This window comes from Lepeophtheirus salmonis, chromosome 14 (genome assembly GCF_016086655.4).
Source record: "Lepeophtheirus salmonis chromosome 14, UVic_Lsal_1.4, whole genome shotgun sequence".
Classification (NCBI taxonomy): Eukaryota; Metazoa; Arthropoda; class Copepoda; order Siphonostomatoida; family Caligidae; genus Lepeophtheirus; species Lepeophtheirus salmonis.
In genome coordinates this window covers 202,638-226,300 of record NC_052144.2, presented here as the reverse complement: position 1 = coordinate 226,300, position 23,663 = coordinate 202,638, and positions in this window count along the sequence as shown.

Sequence of the window (23,663 nt, the reverse complement as noted above, 5' to 3'; positions counted from 1 at the left end):
CGCTGTTAGAGCTTCATAAAATACGAGATGACGTCAAATATTTTCCTATGTTTGTACGTATTAGGTGCGTTCTACGAGTGTTGATGATATTGCTACGATTTTGATGCAAATACTACGTGAAGTGGGAATGAGTAGTGGGTTGCACTTAAACATGAAGCGAGCCAACGGTTGGACATCCCTATTCTGAATTATAGCTATCAAGAAATTATTATTATCAACTCTTTTTTTGTGTTGCAAATTGCACTGAAATATGCCAAAATTGGTGGTCGTAATAAGATATGGATAGAGTTTATGTGAAAGAAGTTTAATCGCCTATAGGTTTTGAAATATATCTAAAATTCTTGAGTATCGTAACTCAGCCCAGAAATTTGTATATAACGCCTTAATGTACCTTAACTCGTCTTGAAATATTGAGTTGCAATATTGGGATTGCCTTATTTTCTCTATTTTCCTTTAAATTATCTTTATGTTGACGTATCAAATATAAGTTGCCCAATAATGTAGTTTTTATATGTCATTATATCAATCTTTTATTGATTATTTCCTCAATACAATCGAAAACAAATCATAAGTGTAGCTGAACTAGATACCTTTCACCATTAACAAATATTTGGTTGTAGAAACTTCATTAGAATTTAATGTTCAATAAAACACTTTTTTTTATAATTTGCAGATATTCTAAAGTTTTCTTGGAATTACAGTTATGCTCTGGAGTAGTGAGAACTAAATATTGTCAAAAAATGGATTGACACAATATTTTATAAAATAAAAATAATTGTATTTTAGCTTTTGTGTTTAATGAAAATCCGATAATGGCTTCAATTTCTAATTTATAAAAAAACGATTTTTTCAATTGATTTTCATAATTTCAAATTTGCAAAATTCTTTAAACGCAAATAACTCCACAGATAAGTATTATAGCGAGTTGAAATTGATGCCTTCAGATCTGGCGTTGTGTAATAATTTTAAATTGATGCAATTTGTTCAAATACAGTCATTTGAACTTGATTTATTCCAGAAAAACCAACATTTTTAATACCTTTAAAGAATCACGAATAACTAACTATTTTATCAAATAATCATTCACAACTATAGAAAGCAAGATATATATTGCCAATTAAATTTTTAATATTTTTTTTTATCTAATGTTTATTCCTTTTAAACCTCTCAACGAAATTTTTTAGTAAAGATAAATAAAATAATTGAAGCAATCGCCCTGTATGAAATTACCGAACTTCGTTTTATTCAATCTATGGGCAATGGTATACGTCATCTATTTGATACGATTTTTAAAAGTTTATTTTTAAATGTGTACTATCATTATGAAACAGAAATTAAACATTTGTAATAAAAGAAACTTGTATGATTGCCTTTTCTGAAAAAGGATGTTATTGTGCTGCACTCTGTATAATGATTCATATAAGCACATACGTACAGGATGTACAAACTATCCCGGCCTCCACTTTGGCACCTTATCTTGGTTAAACGCAGGCACTTTAGGAGCTGACTTTTTGTTTTGTTAGATAGTTTGTTCATACCTTCAAAAGTTGGAAAAAATGGAATCAATTGACGAATTTGTTGACCCAAAATATGTGGAAAAGGCTTGGAACTCTCCTTGAAATCTGCAACGGGAGCGAGAAGATAACAATTGTTAGAAATCGGGGACTCAGTGAAACCTTTGTTCGCAATGTATAGGAGGCCATAATGAAGAAGTACGACTCAGATCCCTCCCACACCTCGAAAAAAGTATAAAATAGCTCAAAACAATATGTCTTTCGCTGGACTTTTGGCCTGCAAACTTGCCACATCTTAATCTGATTGATTTTTTTTTGTGTGTGGTACGCGATCGAACGACAAACCAACCAAATACACTGCAACACCAAAGGTGAACTTTTAAGTCGGAACAAGAAGGAATTCCAGAAATTTGCCTGCTTACGCTTTCGCCCTTGTATACTGACTATAATGGAGGCTGAATGTGATTTTATTGAATGAAATAAATTAGAATCCATGAAGCTTTAAAACTCTGTTATTTTTTTTGTAAATTTGATAACCGGTTGGAGATAAAATTAACATTTAATATAAAAAAAAAACCTTATCACAGCATGCTTTTGCACTCTGTATATATAGGTCATAAAAAAACCATAAGGATTTAATTATAATTATTTTCTGATTCGGTTCATTAATTTTTATATAATATAAATGTATCTAGAGAGTTCCTCAATAGTTTTCATTACCTTACTAGATGGTCCATTTGAAATCTGAACACTTATTAATTCAATAATGAATAGAGGTTAAGTTATTTAAATCATACAAAAACTGTTATTTACAAAACAAAACGAGGGCTATGTACAAGTCGAGAAAATTACACTTGAACCTGATTGATGAGTTTATATTCGCGCCTTCCAAGTAGTTGGCCATCTCCTGGACCACAGTCTTCACCGTCACCAAGTCCAAAACGTTGGAAAGGAAGAAAGGCTTGGCCAAAAAGGCCAACCAGAACCAGTAGGAGTGAAAGAAAACAGCCTGAGCCAATCCTCTCAAGTCCAGTAGGGCCCATGAAAGAGATCTCAGGATTTAACACAAGACTGTTCACTAAAGTGGGTGAAAAGAGCCTTGTGATGGCGGAGAGTCCACTTTTGATACCAGCAATGAAAGACACCCATCTCCTCCTTGGCAATACTCTTTTTAACCCTTTTTTGACACTTTGGGTCCCCTACAACCCTGGTACCAACCCCGTTGACTAAACCTTTTTGGTTCTTGTCGAGGGTAATGCCTGCATTGTCATTCATCCAAACACCAAACCCCTAAAAACCACTATTAACCAGAACCGGGACGTCATAACAGAGGACTACATCGACAGTGGGTGACAGGGCTTCCACCACTGCCATTATTGCCACTAAGGGCGTCTACAGTGATGATTAAGAGAGATCAGACACACATCTATTTATAGTATTAATTTTGTTCAAATTCATTGTAAATTAATAAATTATATCATGTTGAAGTTTGAAACTCAAAGTGTTTAGATTTGAATGAACCACTCGGCATAAGACTATTTATTAAGTATAACATAACTAATGTATACTATATATATTATTTAAAATATGACTCGTAAAAATGATACTTTGAAATGTTAACATTGTTTAAAAGATTGTTCAATTCGAGATTTTACAGGTGGCGAAACAAAATTTTTATTATCTGTTTAATCAGCTTGAAAATAAAATTTTTATCCTCAAACTGTTTTTTTTATTTTAATATTTGAGGGGGGGAGGTGGGGTTGTAAATTTGTGAAAATGAGCATATTCAATCTTAGCTCAATCTTCTCTAATGGTATTTTGGTGAAAAACAATTAAAATCGGTAACAAAGCCCCCCACCGTTCCCCAAAAATTACTTTGTAATTCCATAAAAAAAAAAAAAGAAAGTTAAACTGAAAAATCAAATCAAACTTTTTTTAAAGAAAATCTTTTTTCGCAGTGTAATATTCGGTTTATTCATTAGTTTTAGCTATGATATAAAGCAAATGAAAAAAATTATACCTCCCTAATAAAATCTTTCATTTGACTTGATTTTTTGTTCAATTAAACACATTTTGTATGAACTTTGTTCATCATAACTTAATAAATATCTTATCATTCGACTGCTAGGATGTTTTGTATCATTTGTTATTACCTTAAATATTCATTTTTACAGTTATTTCATTTTGAAATATGGCTCTGAATTGAAATCATACTCCTAAAATGTAATTTTTTAAGAAATTATATTATAGGCCAAACCTACTGCAAATGAATGTTTAATGATCATTTTGGTCTTCTATGGCTTAAATAAAAATAACAAATGTGGGTTCAAGTGGACGAGCGAAAAATGTTGTAAAATAGTGTTATGAGTTAAGATGTACAAAGTACATAGATAAGCGGTCAAAAAGCCCTCTTTCTTAGTAAAATAAATTGAATTTTTACTCTTTTCCCTTTAAAGAAGGCGTATTTATTATTGAAGGTAGATAGTTCAATTTGAATAATTTCATATAATATAAAAATTAGAACACGATTCAGAATGACATATTTGTTCCAGTTAATGTACATTCAACTTTCAAATGTACAGGAGAAATATATATTATCTTTTACAAAAATTGCCATTTACTTATAGTTTCTACTTTGCATGTTATTATATCATCAATGACTTTTGAAATCGTATTTAATGATGCTCTAATTGTCCAAGCAATCATTTAATACATTTTGCCAACTTATTTTGGGCATATATGATCAATCTTCTACTCACATCATATATCATAATCCAAAGACAAATGCCCTCCATCGGTGGACTCTTTTGTTTAGTTTGACAGGTGCAATTACTTTTAAAATTCCGTTTAAATTAATTAAAAGGCTGACAGAAGAATATCTCTAGGATTTATTGTTTCCACATCAAAATAGAATCCCTTCATTTTATGTAGAAATTTATTGTATCGAATATTTGTGGATATTGCTAATCGTAGGCAAGATTATATTAAGTAGAATACTTACAATATATGTCACTACAAAATGCAATTAAATAAAGTCAATTCCCTCAAACGACAATACAAGAAATTATTTTTGTGCCACGCCCATATTTTAATTGAAATGATCAGATATAAAAATAAGATAATTTATTAACTATTTGGAGTTTATTATAGTTTCATTCAATTCCCTTACAAATTGGTTTTAATACAAACACACAATAAACCACGTCAGCTGCTCACTATTCTTGCTTTTCATAAGGAACAAAATTTTTGTGCACTTTTGTGTATTTTGTGTCTGACTACATAATCAAAGCCTGCAGGGGATTTATGCCTCGTTTTGAGCAAATTATTAGAGCTGAGGGCTCACATTTTGCATAAGTGTTGTGCCAAGCACAATTTTCAGGGGATTTTATTATAAATATACTTACAAAATCTCTTGTTTAAATTTTACTCTAAAAAAATTGAAAGTACTAAAAAGTGTACGACTAGATAAGATCAACCCTGCGATAATTCCTCTGAACATTTGTGTAATTAAATAGCCCACCAGTTGGTGTGAATGACATAAGTAGCAAACTACTATATAATTTGGAGCATTTTATTATTGAAAGTAATGTCAATCAGGTTGATTTTACTAGTTCTACCTTTGCAGTTCACGCATTTGTTCTGGGTGTCATACCTAGTCTTATTGAATATATTCGTAGTTTTTACCCGAGTTTTCTTTTGTAGTTCGGATCTGGGAATTACAATTTAAGGTCCCTGTTAGAAAGTGATAGCTGACAAGCATGACAATTTATTCGTAGGGTATTTGCCGTGATTCAAATAACATGAAACGTAGGTATGTAAAAAAAAAAAAAAACTAAAAATGAACGTGGTCACTCTGATAATTTGAAAAATATTTGGAAAGATAGCTGTAATGACGGCTCATTAAATTAGCTATAAGCAGCCTTGAGTTGTAAGAAATAGACACAAACCTCACTCCATATGTTGCAATGATGACAGATTTGGAAATAATTTTTTTTTTCAAGTATCAATTGCAAAAATTGAACGACGGAGCTCAATGGACAACGTGCTAAGGAAAAATTATTCACTTGAACGCGCCCTGGTCACTCCTACAGAAAAAAATATGCACTATGTAAATTGACCTCAAAGAGCAACTGATTTTAATACAATAATATTTACTTATACTTAATTGGTCCAAATCCATCTGACTCATTAAAGGAGTATAAATAAACGTAGCCATGTTATTTAGAGGAACATTTGGGCTAGTTGACGTGTGGGTATGGGTTGAGAGTACTTTGCAAGGAAGACTTGCCCAACCACCGCCGATGGGGAAAGTTGAAATAATTCTAGGAGACACTGATACTATAGTGATAATTATTGAAACATAATAACCTCGACCTTTCCCTGGATAGAATAATCCAAAGGATTAAGATTGGGGGGGGGGAGGCCACTTATTCTTTGACCAAATAGCATCTTGGTTAACCTCCAGAAATATTTTTTAGTCTTTTGGCTGTCGTGATAGAAGTGTCGTGTTCCGAATGAAGATGGGTGTAGTTTTCTTCCCATAATTGCAATTTTGAGGCTTAAAAGATACTCAAAATTTTTACAGTATTTGAAAACAAGTTTTATGCATAAACTAATTAATTTCTTTTTTTCTGTAAACTAATAGCTTTAGATATATCCTATATAAATAACAAATAATAATTTTTTTCAAATACATAGTTACTAAAAAAACAAATGTGAGTAATTTGATCCATCAAGCTTACCTCTATGTAGGCTTTTAAGCTTGTAATACTTGTTCAACACAAAATGTATGTTATTTGTATGTTAATAAAAATTATTTTACATGAAAATATAAATTTGATATAAATATAAATTGAAATATGTGATATATTTGCATGCTTCTTCAAAGAATGAATATTTCAGCATTAATATAGATTGACTTAATGGCTTCAAAACTGCCCTTTGGCAATTTGTATTCCAATATCAGTACAAGGACATTCTTATTCTTCATTTTTACCAAATGATCTTTGCTAAATTGATTCAATTCCTGTTCTACAAGTATCTTCTTCACTTTACAAGAATTGATATTGTAATATATTATTTAGGTATTATGAGACTCTTGATCCTTATATAATTTCTAACCATTTCAATATTTAAGGTTCTGGTGTCCTATTCTTAATAATAACAAGTTAGGAAAATAAGATTTTTTTTACATAAGTACTTTGCTCCCTTTTTAAATACGTCTCAATTTGCCCATATTTGAGTGTTATTGCAAAGAATATTTAAGAACATTTCACTCTTAAATAAAGGCAAAATATTTATATTGTAATAAAATATAATTTATTATGAATGAAAACTAATATTTAAATTATAAAAGAAAATTATTTAATATAAAAAAATAATTTGAGACTGTAATGTCAGTAAATGTGTCATATTTCATCTCTCTTGAAGTCAGTCAATTGACATATTTAATTTCAATTTAATTCTCTTTTAACGTTTATACTATAGGTTGCAGCAACTTGACAAGTTTTACCAATCAACATTTTTATTTGTGTTACATAATGATAACACATTTTTAAAGTTTTGTTTTACACAGTTTTGAAAATCAGATCAGAAGTCCATTGTCCATACACTGAATAAAAAGGTTTGAAAATGATAATGATTTTGTTAAAAAAGTATGCTAAAGTAAAACAATACCTCGTTTTACAGTTTTGAATAATTATTTGATTAAATAATTATACATTGGCGATTTGCAAAGGTCTGATAAATATTCCAATAATCCAGTTTGAAAAATTGCAGGAATTTAATTTTTTTGCATTAGAGAAAAACTTTATGGGGTTAATTTTCGCTCGTAAGCTTCATCATCTACGGAGTTATTTGCAATTAAAGAATTTAGCAAGTTTCAAATTAAGATATGAATAGAAAGAATCGTGTTTTTTGTTTGGGAAATTGAAGCAATTAACTATTTTTTGTTAAATTGCAATAATAAAAGTATATCAAAAACGTATTCCATATTTTTTAAAGGGAGTCTACACAGTCTAGAGTTGAGTAAGAACGGTATGCCAAATTCTATAAAATCTCGCTGGCGTTTAGATCAACTCCTATATTATGCGTCCCTGGCTGTACGATAAACAGAAATGGGATTTTTGTAAGAGTGCAAGGGAAAGGTGGGAGCCAGACATATGGTATCACTGAAGTAAGACCATTGTCAATATCAGTGCCTGTTATACAATTTTGAAAGGAAACAATAAATTACTGGTATAAAGGAGATATCTTCTATATTATTAAAGCAAAGTGTGTGTGTTAGACGTTGCTTGTAATCAGAGGTGCCACAGTTACTTGTAAAAAGTAGTCCCACTTCTGATTACTGACAACTCCTTCAAAAAATAACTTAGTTACTTTACTGACTATTTGATTTTAAAAGTAACTAAGTTAGACTACGATTTGCTTTATTAGTTACATCTACACATTCTCCTTCTCCAAGTATTAAACAAATCAGATCAGTGGCATTGATAGTAGGGATCTTGTTTATAATGGCACGAAAGGAAGGCAAGTCAACCGTGTTTAAGGGGAGTATTTCGACTAAAACATACTGCCCAACCAATTTTTCAACTCTCTCCCAATGATTAGTTTAGAGCCAAAGCTAAGCTTTTGTTGTTTGGGTGGTGGGGGACCTCCTGCGGTAGCGGCTTTCTGCTTCACAAAAGGAAAGAACATAAAATTTGATTTTTGGCCGTGTATCAGTAATGCGCTACAATCAATTAAAACACTGTAGCGTGCCGCAGTTACACATCCATTATCACCACTATGACAGTTAATGCTCAGTGCCATAGAGCGGTGTGGTGTATGGACCGTATGCCAAAGAAACAGGTGCGTTATGCTACCCTCTGATGGTTAATGGTCAAAGTGGCATTAGAGTATCTAAACGGGAGAGGATACTTTAGAAGGGAAATGGCCAAAATAGTACTATCACCATGAACTTATAAGTAACTTTAATCTGTATACTGCTTTGGAAATAATAGCGCCTTAGATTACTCTCTACTGAAAAAAAAAAAAAAGTAGTCGGATTAAAGTAATGCGTTACTAAGTAACGCGTAGTGTCATCATTGCATGTAATACATATATTTAAAGTTGGAGTGGAAAATATGTTTCAAAATGAACCCCCTTTTTCCAAATAGTTTGTTATTTTACTTGCAAATATCCATGTTACGATAATATTTCTTAGTACTTGTAACATAATTTACCAAAGTTTTGTTTTTAGTGTTAGTTTTTTGTATGATTTATTTTAGCCAAAGGTACATTCATTAAAAAAAAACATGGAATAAAAACTTTTGTACATGCACTTTCTGGCTGCATTTGATCAAGATGTACAGAATGTAAATTGCACATACAAAATATTTGCAATTTTTCAATTAGATTTTGATCTTAACCATGCTCGTAAACGCCGATTTGCACCGGTATGTGGAGAAGAATTCAACTATTAGTCCGAGCACTGCAACGGCAAGACGAAGGTACAGACCATATGAAGGTACAAACCATATATAGTGGCCCATAATTAATTTAGACTTTTTTCTCAAAACCGGCATTGCCACGGAGTCATTCACCAGGTCAAGAAACTGGTCTACAATGACTTTACATCCTTCGGGAAGTAGTTAATTCGAAAGCTGAAGGATCCCTTGGGAACACCATAATTGAGTTGTTGCTTTTGAAGTAAGGAAAATAGTGTCTAGCAGCCTTTTGAGATATATGATGGCTTATTTCTTGAAAACGTCGCTGATGCCACAATCAGTCTGACTGATTCGTAAATTTTAACACTTAACATACAATATAATCACAACTCACACACTAAATAAAGTAATCATAATCATATATACATTTATGAATATTTAAGTAATAATAAGGTGCTCTCTGATGAATACGAACTTGACTCAACCAACACAATAAACCAAAGATGTTTAAAGGATCGAAACAGGGAAACATTTAATCGATTGCGGTTCTATTGGAGACCTCTTCAGAAATAATAATATAACAAAATTCAAAAATTACCAAGCTTTCATAAAAAATAAAAAATTAAATAAATTTAAAACTAGGGATATTTTAAATAATATATACAAGTACATTAATATATTATTTTTTTAAATGTCGAAATATTGTCCGTGTACAAGATTGTAACCTCACATACATTCTGGAATAATATTAAGACATTTTTTTTAAACGAAACTGTTTTACAGTAAATTTAACAAACGTCTAATTCAATATATATTCATGCCAGTGGGTATTTTAGACTAAAATTGATTGATCAAACATTTTTCTTTAACCAAAAGCATTGGATCTTATAGCCCTGTACTTTCATATCAGATTTCTTATAATTTTTCGCATTGAATTGTTCTCCACTGGCTTCCAAGCATTTTCAACATATATCATGTGATCACTTATCCGTTCTTTTAATCTTCTTTGGATTTGCTTTGGGCATTTCGTACAACCGATCACATAAACCAAATGTCTGAAATTGCATGAAATCCATTGAAACAGTTTCTGAGTAACTCCCAACGCCGATGATTTAATAACCAAACCAGATTGAACATTTGAACAGGTTCTACATCCATTTTCTAAGCACTTTTTTAAACCCACTGTATTGACTCTTTGTAATGACCTACTTGGAGTCTTTGGAAAAACTTTTGAACGTGAAAGTAGATCCTTGAGATTTTCTGTTTGCTTGTAGGGGAATCATTAATGACTTTGAAAACATCCTTTCAATTCTTGAACCATCGTTAATGCTCTCTAATGATGGTGAAGTACGGAGGAGATTTGCTTGAGCTGGAGATAATAAGTTATGAGAAACACTTGGCAATCATTAGATTTAGATTCAGTTTTCTTGAGTGCTTTATTCCTTTACATTACCTTTGCTTTCTAAATGGAATAATCAATAGCTCTTGGTCGAGAATCACGTACTATCAGCATTACTTTAAGTTCTTGAAACGATTCTTCGCTTTTTTTAACTGCTTGAAATCCTCAAGATACTTACAGACAGACTGTAGGGAATATTCCTACACACGTGGGATGGATGTGATGATGAGGGGAGAATGTACTGAATTCAGTCAGTTTTTTTTTCTCAATAAAAATTCGTATGGATCTGGCCGTCTCTTATGTAAACCGTGGTGTCCAAAAACTGCGTAGATTTTGTCGCAAGCTTGTATAATGTCGTGAACTTTATTGTGGGATGAATTGAATTTAGTTTTGACATGACATGTTCGAGATTTTCTTCTATTCCAGTGCAAATTGCAAACAAATCATAGATGAATCTGCGTAGAAAATAAACAAGATTGGAAAAACATTGATTTAAAATGATTTTGCCTATTTTGCCATGAAAATATTGTCAAACCTGGATTCCATTGCCCATTGGTGCTTCACAACTAAATGAAAAGCTTCGAATTAAATTAAATTCGAAAATAGGGGCTCTGTTACCCATCTGATAGACCAAGGAGAGACAAGACAGTAGTGAGTTTACAGATATTCGCTGTTGATATTTCTTTATCTGGTCAAAGCTCTAGTGTTCCGGAAGTACTTCAAAATTCCTGTAGGTTAAATACAAAACGCCCTCCCATTGTAATTCATTTTTATATAACCGTCAATATTTTATTTAGAATTTTAACATATACTGAAAATTATGATATACACCCAGATCAAATTAAAAAAAGAAAAAAATCTTATTATAATTATGGCATAAGAAAAAAACAAACTTATCTCATAATTTATTAGTAATTTTTTTGATTTTATTATGTAGTCGGTTTTGTAAGTAAAAACTCATGAAGTAACTATAGACGGCATATAAATATAAATTAATAATCATGGATTTTCATTTATTTAGCTATTTATATAACTCTTTTTTTAATTTGACCTCATTTTGGAGGACTTTTGAGCGCTGGAACTTATACAGAATGTAGGGTAACGGGTTTTGATGTTACAGAAAAAATAATTTGGGAAGTCATTACCAACGGCCATCTCATGATCCATGATAATTTTGAATTTGGTCAACTTTAAAAAGTAGCAAACACTCAAATATAAAGTGTACACCATAAACACGCTCGATGTCATATGCAGACACCCCCAATATTTTATAAATACGACGACATTGTTATTTTTTTATGTCAAAATATGTTTATGATATACATCAAGTGAGTTCTATATATAATGCACCCTGTGACTGTTTTTCATACATTCATACAGATAGACCGAGAGGCTTTCTTAATATAGATTACTTCACACATCAATTGTGGTTTATATAATATACTTTTTGAATCATATAACTATGTTAGTATTCAATATAATTTATTGAAAGTTTACATTATAACGTAGTAAGGAAACAACTTAGTCGATTGGAAATTACACTGTTTTCCTGTTCTATAATCTTTACCAATAATAAATTGATGATTTTTTGAGTAACCGGAAATGTAGAAGACCATCAAATTTATTATGAAAAAATGAATTAATTTTAATATACCCATTTGAAGTTGATCAACAGCGATACTTTATCTATAATTTTAATTTTAGAAATAATCATCATATGGATCCACTATACGATTTTTTTTGAATAATTATTTATTATCCTAAAAGACTTACATTCACTATTGATTAATATGCTTCAAACTTTTTATAATTATATGGAAAATAATATTTTTTGATGTGTTTGCCTGACATTTTAAAAATGATAAAGTAAGAACCAGTCCATTGCATATAAATATTTAGTTTACATTAGATATATTGGTTACATCCAACAAGAGTAGAAGTGTGTTACTAATTGCTTTTAACATATGGAAAAATATGACAATAACCTTTATAACATAATATTTATGTTATTGTGATCTATCTAGAGCAACATTTTATATACTATCAATAAGCCTTTGATAGTTTATAAAAAGATATTGATTTTTTTAACAAATCTTAAATTACTTTTAATTATTATTTTATTTTCTCTTATCAATTTATGATAATTTTTGTCATTGTGAACAAAAATGTGAAATTTATTAGATTAATTGTCAAAAAAGAGTCCATTTTGTCGTTTTTTGTTCTTATAAGGTATTTTATCTGGTTATAAAAATATAAAGAAATCATTAAAATACTTTTGTATCTAAAAAAATGCACCTATAAACTATATTTGTATGTTTTTTTTCTGTTTTTTATATTTTCCAGGGGAAAGATGTAGAAGAAAAAAAACCACTCTGTACACCAGAAAACTTCTAATCTAACACAATCAGCTATAACAAAAAAAATCGACGTTAATTACGCATTTTAAAATCAGATTGAGTCAAAAATAATGAAGGACCGTAGTTCAATGAACAAAGTACTCGGGAGAAATGATTCTTTTGAGCTGAATGTGCGTAGGTTTAGCACTCGATCGCTCCTTGAGAAGGAAATTTACTTAATGTAATGTTAAGATCTCGTTTTTTTGTAACTGCTACCTGAAAGTTTTATTATATTTTCCAAAGCTGTTATCATTATTCTTGAATTCTTGAAGAGAGAAACATTAATATAAAATAGTCACTAATGCGTGAAAGAACAAAAGTAACCGAGGATTTTTGAAAAGTTTTAAGTATAAGCCCTAGTTGGACTCAGAGTATAATTGAGGACCGAGATTGCTGTAATTCCTGGTAATTCATTCCTGAATACGTAATGGTGTACGTTTATTTTATTCATCTCTTAGCTGCTAGCAGCTGATTCAATCAAACTTCATAACAGCAAAACAGCTCTCTTCCTCAACATTATTCAAATTGTCACAGTGACAATGTTAATTTTTGGCTTCTTCTTTTTCAATGTACCAAAGTTTTATTGTATTTGAATCTCTGTATTTATACTTCAAAACAATTCCTAGGTCAGAGTGAGTAATTATAATATTATAAAGTGTACTTGTACTTAATGTTGAGTTCATTCTTATTTAGGAAGGAAGATTGTAGCCCTGTCCAGTTCTGTCTCGGTCCAGGTCCAGTTCTGTTCTGCATATCAGTCCTAAAACTTAGAAAATTAGGTCTATGTTAACGACATTAAACTTTATTTCTTCTTTTTTAAATCGGCTCTAGTAATGAGAGTCCGAAGGACCAAGATTCATAGGGCCGGTTCTTTACACTGGATTTGACCGAACAAATAAGGACTTACACAACACCAGTTATATTTAATCAGTACAACTCCATCTTATCAATTTAAAGTAACATTAAAAAAACTCCAAAAACTTTCAGTTATAAAGGTCCTTTTCTTGTTTTTCGTGAAAGATTTTAATGAAGTCTCCTCCTAACTTTACAGACTTCTTCCGACGATGTTTCCATCTTTTTAACCCTTGCAAATAGTACTTGATATTTTTCTCTGCAAATTATTGTTCACAAGATACTTTTTTTCTGGCTCATTTACTCCGAGTTGGATTGACTTATACGCGTCCAATTTGAACAGCTAGTACTTGAATCTATTTAAAGGTTACACTTTCAAAAACAAATGTTTAAAGATTGCTCCATATTCGATTTTGTGCATTTTCACAAAAAGACTCACATTAACTATTTCAAGAGAGAGTTACATAATAATTGTGCCTCCAAAATGGCTGAAACTTTGGTTCGCAACAGTTAACAGATGCTAAATAGATGTGACTAGATTTTATTGAAAAGTACAGCCATCTTCATGTTGAAATCAAAAGCTTTTCAGACCATCCTAGTATATCTAGATGAGTATGTTAAAAACATATCTAAAAAATCACTTTTTTATAACAACTTCTATCCATGTTTATCGTAATAGATAAAAACTTGTTTTTAACAAGAGAAAAATAGTGTTTTATTCAGTAATTGGTTTCCGCCCTCCCATAAGTTCCAATAAAGCCTTTTATAATCACATGTCGAAATTAATGTACCATACCAAAAATGTAAATGGTTTGTTTGTTGACAAATAGTATTAATCAGATATAATTTGAATATGTTATTGAATATAGCGACGCTTTGTTATTGAATATTTGGGTTAATGAAAGTCTTTGTATGAAAACACGTCAAAAAATCAATATTTGTTGTTTACATTAATAAACTGTGTACAACATTAGGGATTTGTGTGTATGTTCCTTCATATTTTTTTTGAATAAATAATGACGAACATAAGAATCTATTAGGAAATTGAAAAATTATTTTAACATTTAAACTGATAATAATAATCAAAGTTTTATTAAAATATTTAAGATCAAAAACTAAGGTCCAGATTAACTTATTTTTTATTCATGATAAAATTATAACTTAAGTCTTTTAACTAATTTATATATACTCATACTATTCAAGTTATACCGGTCTATCATTGCATGGGTGTGTGTATGATATATCACTAAACAAAAATTCATCGAAATACTAATTTCTTCGTCTATAAGACAACAGAATTCAGAGTCTGATTGAGCTAAGGATCCCATATTTCATTTCTGAGTAGGAATTCTATCAATAATACCACATATCAAATTTGAGTACTATCCATTTACTTTGAAAATTTCTGTAAAAATAACCCATGTCTAGTCATGAATTACAATAGAATTGGATACACTGAAATTTAACAAATCAATGAATTCCATAAAGAAACAGTTGTATCTGTAATTTTTAAGCACCGAACTGAGCTACATTGGAAAGTTTAGGGTTAAAAAAGCAAAGAAAATACCAGGTTTCTCTTCAGTTCTTTTTTAAGAGGCCTTAAGCCCCACCCCCTAAAGTTTTTGAAGCAACAAAAACTCCCCTTCCCCTAATGTTTATCATATACATATATAAAAAAAATTATTTATTACGGTTTTGATATTTTTGTGGCTAAGCCCCTCCCCCATTAATGGAAGCTAGCAGCACCCCTGGTTCTAGTAATGAGCTTGACCATAAGTATCAGTATAAATATTCTAAATTCATTTTTACTAAATTTTATAATAACCTGGAATTTTTATTTAAAAAGTTAGAAAATGAAAATACTGGAAAATATATTAAAGAGCATAAAAAATGCTCTATTTTGATCGGTTTTCTATAAAAAATGACGAACTTTTTTTCCTACATCAATATTATTTTGATAATATGTCTGTTTTGATAGTTCTTTTAATTTTGTGATAAATATAGATATAAGTTTAAACATTAAGTAAAAACAAAAAAATAGGAAAGCAAAGGAAAATTAAAAAAACGTCAATCTATCAACTATGTTTATTTTTCATTCAGCATCAAGATAAAAATAGAAATAACTGTTTTCAATAAATGCAAATTTGTAAGAAGTGTATATTTAAAATAATAAAATAAAAATGTCGCCTATTTTAAAAAAAACAAATTTCTTTATTTGGCTAGATTTTGCAAATTTAAAATCAAATAATTAGAAACTACTTAGATCAGACTATGTAGATAGTGAAATTAATTAATAAAACGTTTTTGAAATGTCAATACGTCAAGTAGTCAAATATCGTATAATTGTAAATTTTTTCATTCTTCTAATGTTTTTTATAGTACTTCAGATCTTAATGTAAATTGATTTGGAATCGAACGGTTAACTTTTTGGAAATATAGGTAACACAACGTTGTTAAATGTTTCTTAATAATTAGATAAAGTTCGAACAAACGATTAAATCGACTTTGTAGAGTGGCCATTATTGTAGATGATGATTTCAAAAACACTAAATCGTGAATATATTAAATGACCTTTACATTTTCAATCTACATATATGTGCTATAATGAGATTATCCACCAAGATCTTCTGGCTCATAAAGAGAATAGTATAAGAAACGATAAAATGAACATTAAAAAAGGTTTGAGTCATGACCAAACTATGAAAGTCAATTTTCTACTGGATGGAACAAGAAAATAGCCAAGGACTCATTGACCAATATATGTTTATTCCATTTGTAATTACGGAAACTATCCTATCAGTCCACCGGAAAACCCTTTAAATGATATATCATTGTGTATATGTTGATAATTCTTCTTCGAAAACTTAGCATGCTTAATTATTAAGATATCGTAAATATATGTTCTAGTGACTAGCATATCCTATGGTGAATCCCTTGTAGGATGTAAACTAGAAAAACTCGTGTCCAATTGATATTAAAATCAGAAAATCTCATCCCAAATGAAGGATCAGTTTGATATTTTTAATCATCCTTTGATTGCATTCCGTCCTCAAGGAGAGGAATTTCTAGTATCCTCCACCACTATTAGGAAATACAATTGCTGTCTAGAAAAAAAAATGACTTTTTGAACTCCATATAACGCCAACCAAGTAGATGCTTATTCGACTAATGTGTTCTGTAATATACCCCTTTAAATTTACGCGTCACAAACATGTAATTTATGGTATTATCAGAAGTTCAAAGCATAAAAATAGTAATAAACAATAATGTTTCAGCTATTTTAGTGGTGTTGTTGATAGTGATATAGTAATTCATGGTCTAGTAGATATTAATTTATGTCTACTTTGTCATGATATACAAGGTCTACTTTTGTATTCTTATCTTTTTTTACAGCCCCCCCCAATAGTAATGTGTTCAAATATTAAAATTATCATTTAATAACATTTAAGATATTTCGTCTTTTGAACTCCATGATTTTGAATAAATTATATTTAAATTTTTTTACTTCATATTTGTAATTCTAAAATTAAACAAAATAAGTGATTAGAACTCATATTCTATTCTAAAGAAGTATATTGTAATATTTGTAAAATATATTACATAATACAAGAGTGAGGCTTTTTACAGGGTTGATCTTATGTAGTAGTACACATTTTATGATATTTCAACAGTAACATTTAAACGAGAGGTTTTGTGAGGACATTTCATGACCAAAACCATCAATAAATAGTGTTTGGCACAAATTTTATTCATTATGTGAGCCCTGATCTATCAATATAAGGCCTTAATACTTTACAGGGCTTGACTATTTAGTCAGACTCAAGCTTGGTCCACTCCTTCTTGATGGAAGCCTTTAGAGACTGGATACTTCTGTGAGGAGTAGCACACACCTTCTCTTCCAGACGTGCCTAGAGAGTGTAGTCCAATGAGTCTGCGTCGATAGAGGAGAGGAACCCCATGTTGAGATCCAAAAGTCTGAAAAGTTGTCTCTCAGGAAGGCCTGTGTCTTTGGGGCGCAATGCCACAGAGCTCAGTCTGGAGGCTTGAGGGAAAAAAAGTTGTGCCCTAAATTTTATTTGGCCCAAAAGTTCGATGTATTAGGCCACTCCTTCCTCTCCACAAAAATGGGAAGGAAAAATTCGTCCGTGCGGCCGTAAGGACATGGTGACAATAAGCAATCGTATGGATACATCCAAACTTCTTGGATATAGTCATGGGGGGACAGGCCGCGTGCCATATTTTCAAAATTCAACTCCTTTGTTGCTCTATTTTACTGGTTCTCTTTTGTTTTGATTTTAATCGAGTCAAAACTAAACATAAGGAATATTGAGTGACAAAATCTATCTTTTAACGCGCTTGGAGTCAATGGACAATTCAATTTCCGTTCTAATAAAATTTAAATAATTTGAAACAATACATAAGATTAACCATATATATGTAGTTGCAACCTAAACAGGGCTTTTTTTTCTAAAGCTGTTATGATTATTCTTGAGGAAGGAATATCTATGTTTCAAGTGCGTTAGAACATGGATAATGTAGAGTAGAATGAAGATTTGTTGAGGAGTTATAAATGTAAGTCCTTTTCTAGACTCAGAGTAGAATTTAGGATCGACATTGGAGTAATTCCTGCAATGGCCCCCCCATACCCCCTCCCCCCAATTGTCCTTGTAATCTACGGAGTGGGATTTCTGTTTATTACCTGCATCTCTTCCAAAATATTTCTAGAATTTTTCTGGATAATCATGTTATTTTTTGTTTCTTTTTAGAATACTAGCAGGTTATATTTTCTAATATATTTAGTACACTTGTTTATTGGCTTGTTTGCATCATTAACAGTGTATTTTTATATTTTGGAAGGCTGGTGTCATTATTTGTTAATAATTGAGAAGTGAATATGTAAGTAAAAAGTGCGTGTACACATAAAAGAGAAAAAGTACTATTGGGCAGTGTAAGTCCTTGTTGGATTCGGTATAGAATTTGCGGTTGTATTGCTTTGATTTAGTTTTCCAGTGCTGACTGACAGTGGCATTGAGGGCATCAGTGTTTGGATGACAAGTCTGTACGGGGCCAAAAGTGCCAAAAAGAGTACTCAATAGTATCAATCAAAATTCTTTTAAAAAGAGTACTCAATAGTATCAATCAAAATTCTTTTAAAAAGAGTCTTGCTACGAAGGAGATGGATTTCCTTCATCGCTGGTATCAAAAGTAGACTCTCCGTCATTACAAAGATATTTCCAACCCCTTTATTTGATAGCTCCCTGGACAGTATGTTGTGAAATCCTGAGATATATTGGATGGGCCCTCATGGACTTGAGGAGATTGTTTTCTATATCTCTTCCAGGTCCAAATTGGTCTATTTGACAAACCCTTCTTCTTCTCCAACGTTTTGGACTTGCTGACGGCGTGGATGGTAATCCTGGAGACGCCCAACTGGTTGGAGTGCACACATTTAAATTCGTAGGTCCCATTCAAGTGGCATTTTCTCGACTTGTAACCAAAACTAGAAAGCTCAGGTATGTTTTGCTTTGTAACTAATTGTATATGCTCTAATATATCGAAATATGAATTAATTTCTATTACTTAACCTTCATTGTGTTATTGAATAAGTAAGTGTTCCGATTTCAATGTACCAGCGGGTACTTCTGACCCTAATATACAATAAAAATCCTTCAAAAATAATCAGAATAGATATATTTTTTTATTAAAGAAGTTCTCAAATTTATATGTTTGTATATTTAACCATTTTAATCAGAGTTTACTTCGAGGGTTGACGTCGAAGTAAATCCTGCACTTGTCGTTCATTTCTACAGAGTGGGATTTCTGTTAAGTCAGAATAAAATATTTTACTGGTTTGCTTATAAGTCGCTCATAGAAGTATTTTTATCAATACAATTGATAATTGTTAAATTTTTTATGACGTCATAAATGACAACTTTAATTTTGATATGGATTTTTATACAAAAATTTTCAAACTCATACATTTGGGATGTTACATCATCAAAAGAGATTTTTTAAATGTTTTAATGACGCTGGAGGTACCGATTCTTTTTTTTTTTTTTTTTTTTTTTGCACCAAAGTACAATTATATTTCAAAATTATTTTGTTCATTTAATATAGTATTTTTTTAATTGAGTGTGCACTCTGGTACTACAGGGTCACTCAATTAAATCTGGACTATCTTTAACTACATCTGGAACAATAGGAAAGTATTTGTAATGTTATTGTGTCTCTTTTATTGTATCTTCTTGTACGTATATATATTTGTAAAGTACTGTCAATACCTCGTTATAAGTATAAATAGTTATGTATTCTATGTTTATACCAGAGTAGTGTTTTGTATTAATAAGAATATAATTGTTCCTATTAAACAATCTTTGTATTCCTCTACGTCATTATTTACCTCATCTCTCCCGTTCATCATGGATCCCTCCTTTTATTAAGCAATTGTTACCTCGTCACCTTTGTCCAGAAACAACAGTATTTAACTCGGATATCTTAATTTTAATTTTAAAAGGTTAAGCGTTAGCTTTAAGTTAGTTGTGTAAATTTAAAAAAAGTATTTACGATAGAGGAGATCTGGAAGAACACCATTATCGAATTGGCTTGTACAACACTTAGCCCAGCGTACATCAAGCAGTTGCTCTGGCATCCAAAGAGCACAGTATACGACGTAAAAAATCGCTGGAGCGAGGAGTGGGTATATAAGAGGAAAACCAACCAGTCCCGGAAGGATAAAAAACGAACTCCCAGATTCCTCGTAGGCTTCGAAACGGTGCGTGAATGCATATACTGGAACTCCGATTAATATTCTTGCTAAAAAGCTTCAAGTAAGCCTCGCAATAGACTCCAGGGCGATACATACTGACCTAAGCATGAAGTCATTTAGCCATAACTTCTTTTAGGTAAAATAAAGTATGAATGCTTGCGGGTTCTGTAAACTCCTATCAGACCAAGTGATACCTTGGATGAAAGCTGAAGCTAATGGTGTCAGGTTCCTCTTTCAAAAAGACTTGGCCCCCCTCAGTATGCCCGTATGAGCCAAAAATCTTGTTGAAAGAAGAGAAGGTGTCATATTTGCACTCCAAGACCTTGTCCTCCAACTCCTCCGATATGAATTCCAATGATGCCTTCTTTTTGGAGGAGTTAGAGAGGAAGGTCTCTGCCATTTCACGCAACAGCATCGACTCCTTGAAGACTTCCATAATCAATTACTTGAATAAAGTCTCCCTCGCAGACGTAGTCAAGACCTGCAAATCCATTGAGCATCGTATTGAGTGAATTATTAGCCAATATGGCTGACACATTGAATGATTATTTTCTTTCGTATTATTACAACTTGAACATAAAATTTCAAGCCTCTACTTTCTTCCCTTATTGATTATAATGCATTTAAAGGTGCTCCGAATTTACCTGAAATACCCTGTACTATATTACAAGCTTACTGAACAACAGTGATGCATTTACAATACTCACCTGAACGATTCCCAAAAATAGATGTTCATACTAAATTATAACCGTATAAATATTTCATCTATTGAATTTATGATGTATTGTTCAAATTTTATATTTAAAAAAAGAATGATAAATGATGATAAAGTAACCCTCAGACAATAACTCATATTTTCAAATAGTTTTTTGTATGCATGTTTAATTATAGAAACTTTTTATTTTGTTCAATAAAACGTTTTCATTGACGTCACTCATTACAGAATAAGTCGAAAGCAATCCCATTTTGGATCACGAGTTATTGATATGGTAGTAATGAAACCAAATGGACAAGTTAGCAAGAAACATTTAGAAAACTTACCTCATTGCTAAGGATGTTAAAATTGTCAAAGTCCTTGCCAGCCTAAATAAAAGAAAGTATTTGTTGATAACTTGGAAGGGCGACATATTTACTGATAGAGTTTACAATCGAGTGGGCTATTAAAATCTGAACACTTTGAATTTTAATCTTAAGTAAGATATAATTTATTAATGAACAATATGATTTTTACAAAATTAATACTATCAATAGATATGTGTCTGATTATTAATCATAAATGTACCCGACATTAGGGGCAATCATGGTCCCCAGGTAGTAGTGGAACGTATGCCACCCACTGCAGATGTAGTTTTATGTCATGGTGTCCCAGTGCTGGCTGACTGTGGCTTTGAGGGCCTAAGTACTTGCATGAAAAACACTAAAGGACTTCCCCTTGAAGCACAAAAGGTATAGTTGAGGGTGTTTGCATCAGAGCTGTGGTTTTGGTGGCAAAAGTGTCACAAAAGAACTCAAAAGTCTAATAAAAAACAGTCTTCCAACGGAAGGAATGTGTAATCTAGCATTAGTGGTGTCAAAAGTGGGGTTTCCACCCTCACAAAGATCTTTCCACCCACTTTGGTGAACAATCTTGTGTGAAATCCAGAGATTTCTTGCATGGGCCCTACTAGACTGGAGGATATTTGCTGGGGCTGTTTTCTTTAACTTCTATGGATCTTGTTTTGCCTTTTTGACATATCACTTCTTTCTCTCAAAGTTTCGGACTTGCTAATGGCGATGACGTTGGTTTTAAAGACACCAAACTACTTGGAGTGCATGATTGGAAATTCCTCAATCACATTCAAGTGTCATTTTCTCTACTTGTAGTTAAGTTAGAGAGATCAGGTTTGTTTTGTTTTGTAACTAATTGTTTGTGCGTTAATATATCAAAATATGAATTAACTTCAATTACTCAAACTTTATTAAATATTGAATTTATAATTGTTCAGATTTCAATGTAGGCACAGGTACCATTACCGACAAAATTGGTAAACTATTTATTTAGTAAATGTAAGATTTTCAAACTTGCATTCCTGATTTGCTGTGATACCCTTATAAACAATTGAAAAATTGTTACAGGAAATGATGCATTTAACTCAAAGAACACAGTCCCCATCGTAGAGGAAACATTATGTTTGAGGGGAAAGGCGACATCATAGCATTGAAGTGAGGTTAGACATATAAATCTTGAGCAACAACATCCTTCGCTCATTGCCAATATTGAAAATGTATCATGTAATAGCTTTTCCAGCACATTAAGGTCATGGAGTGGCCTATCCAGTCTCTGTATCTCTATTCCATAAAAAATCTTTATCAGTGGGCACAATGAAAAATTGGTAATGGTTAAAACACCCAGTTTTACCCGAGTCTAAAGCTCAATTAACTTTACATATCCAGTTCTAAAAAAATATCCCTTCCTAGTAGCAAACCAGAAAAACAAAAAAACCATTTTATTTTTTGTATATACTATACCGGGTGGAAAGTTGAAACTTACGCACTTGGAAAGAAACAAAAATAGCCTGTCATACTTTAATTATACATTTAACAAAAATATACAATATAAATATATCTTCTTCTGATATAAATATAGACAATGTCAAATTGATTTATTCTATTCGGCGACCATTGGCCTCACAGATTTTGACAAACCTAATTCAAAAAGAGTTGCAAGTATTAAAAATGAAGTTCAGATCCAAGGGATCCCACTTCTTGTCGACGTAAGCCTTCATGGTTTCAACATTGGGGGTTAGGGATGCTACAGGCCTCCTCTTGATGTGCAGCCAGAAAGAAACGTGGAGGGGATTCCCATCCAGACTGTATAGTAGCCATATCTTGCCGAAAGACAACATTGCCGTCAAAGAAATTTGCCTGGAACCAAGGGAGCAGGTTGGCCTTGAAAACGTCGATGTACATGGCTACTGTAACCCTCGGGTGACCAGATCATGGTGTCCTCGCGGGCATCCGCATTAATGATGGTTCATTTTAGCTTTCCTTCCTCTCTATGGTCTCGCTGTGGTCTAGCCTCTTCTTATCATTGTAGATGGCCTTAGGAGCCATTCCTATCAGGCTAGACAGCTATTTTGTAGTGTCACCTGTGTGAAAAAGAGTTGATGCCTTAAGCCTGGAATCTCGCTTCAATGACATTTACCGTCCGATTTAAAAATTAAAAAAGAAACAGCTGGTGCTTGAGATACATGCCTATACAATTACAGACAGTTCTAATTTCCTGTAACAGAACCTCTCAAATCATTATAATAAAGCTTGTAAGTTTCC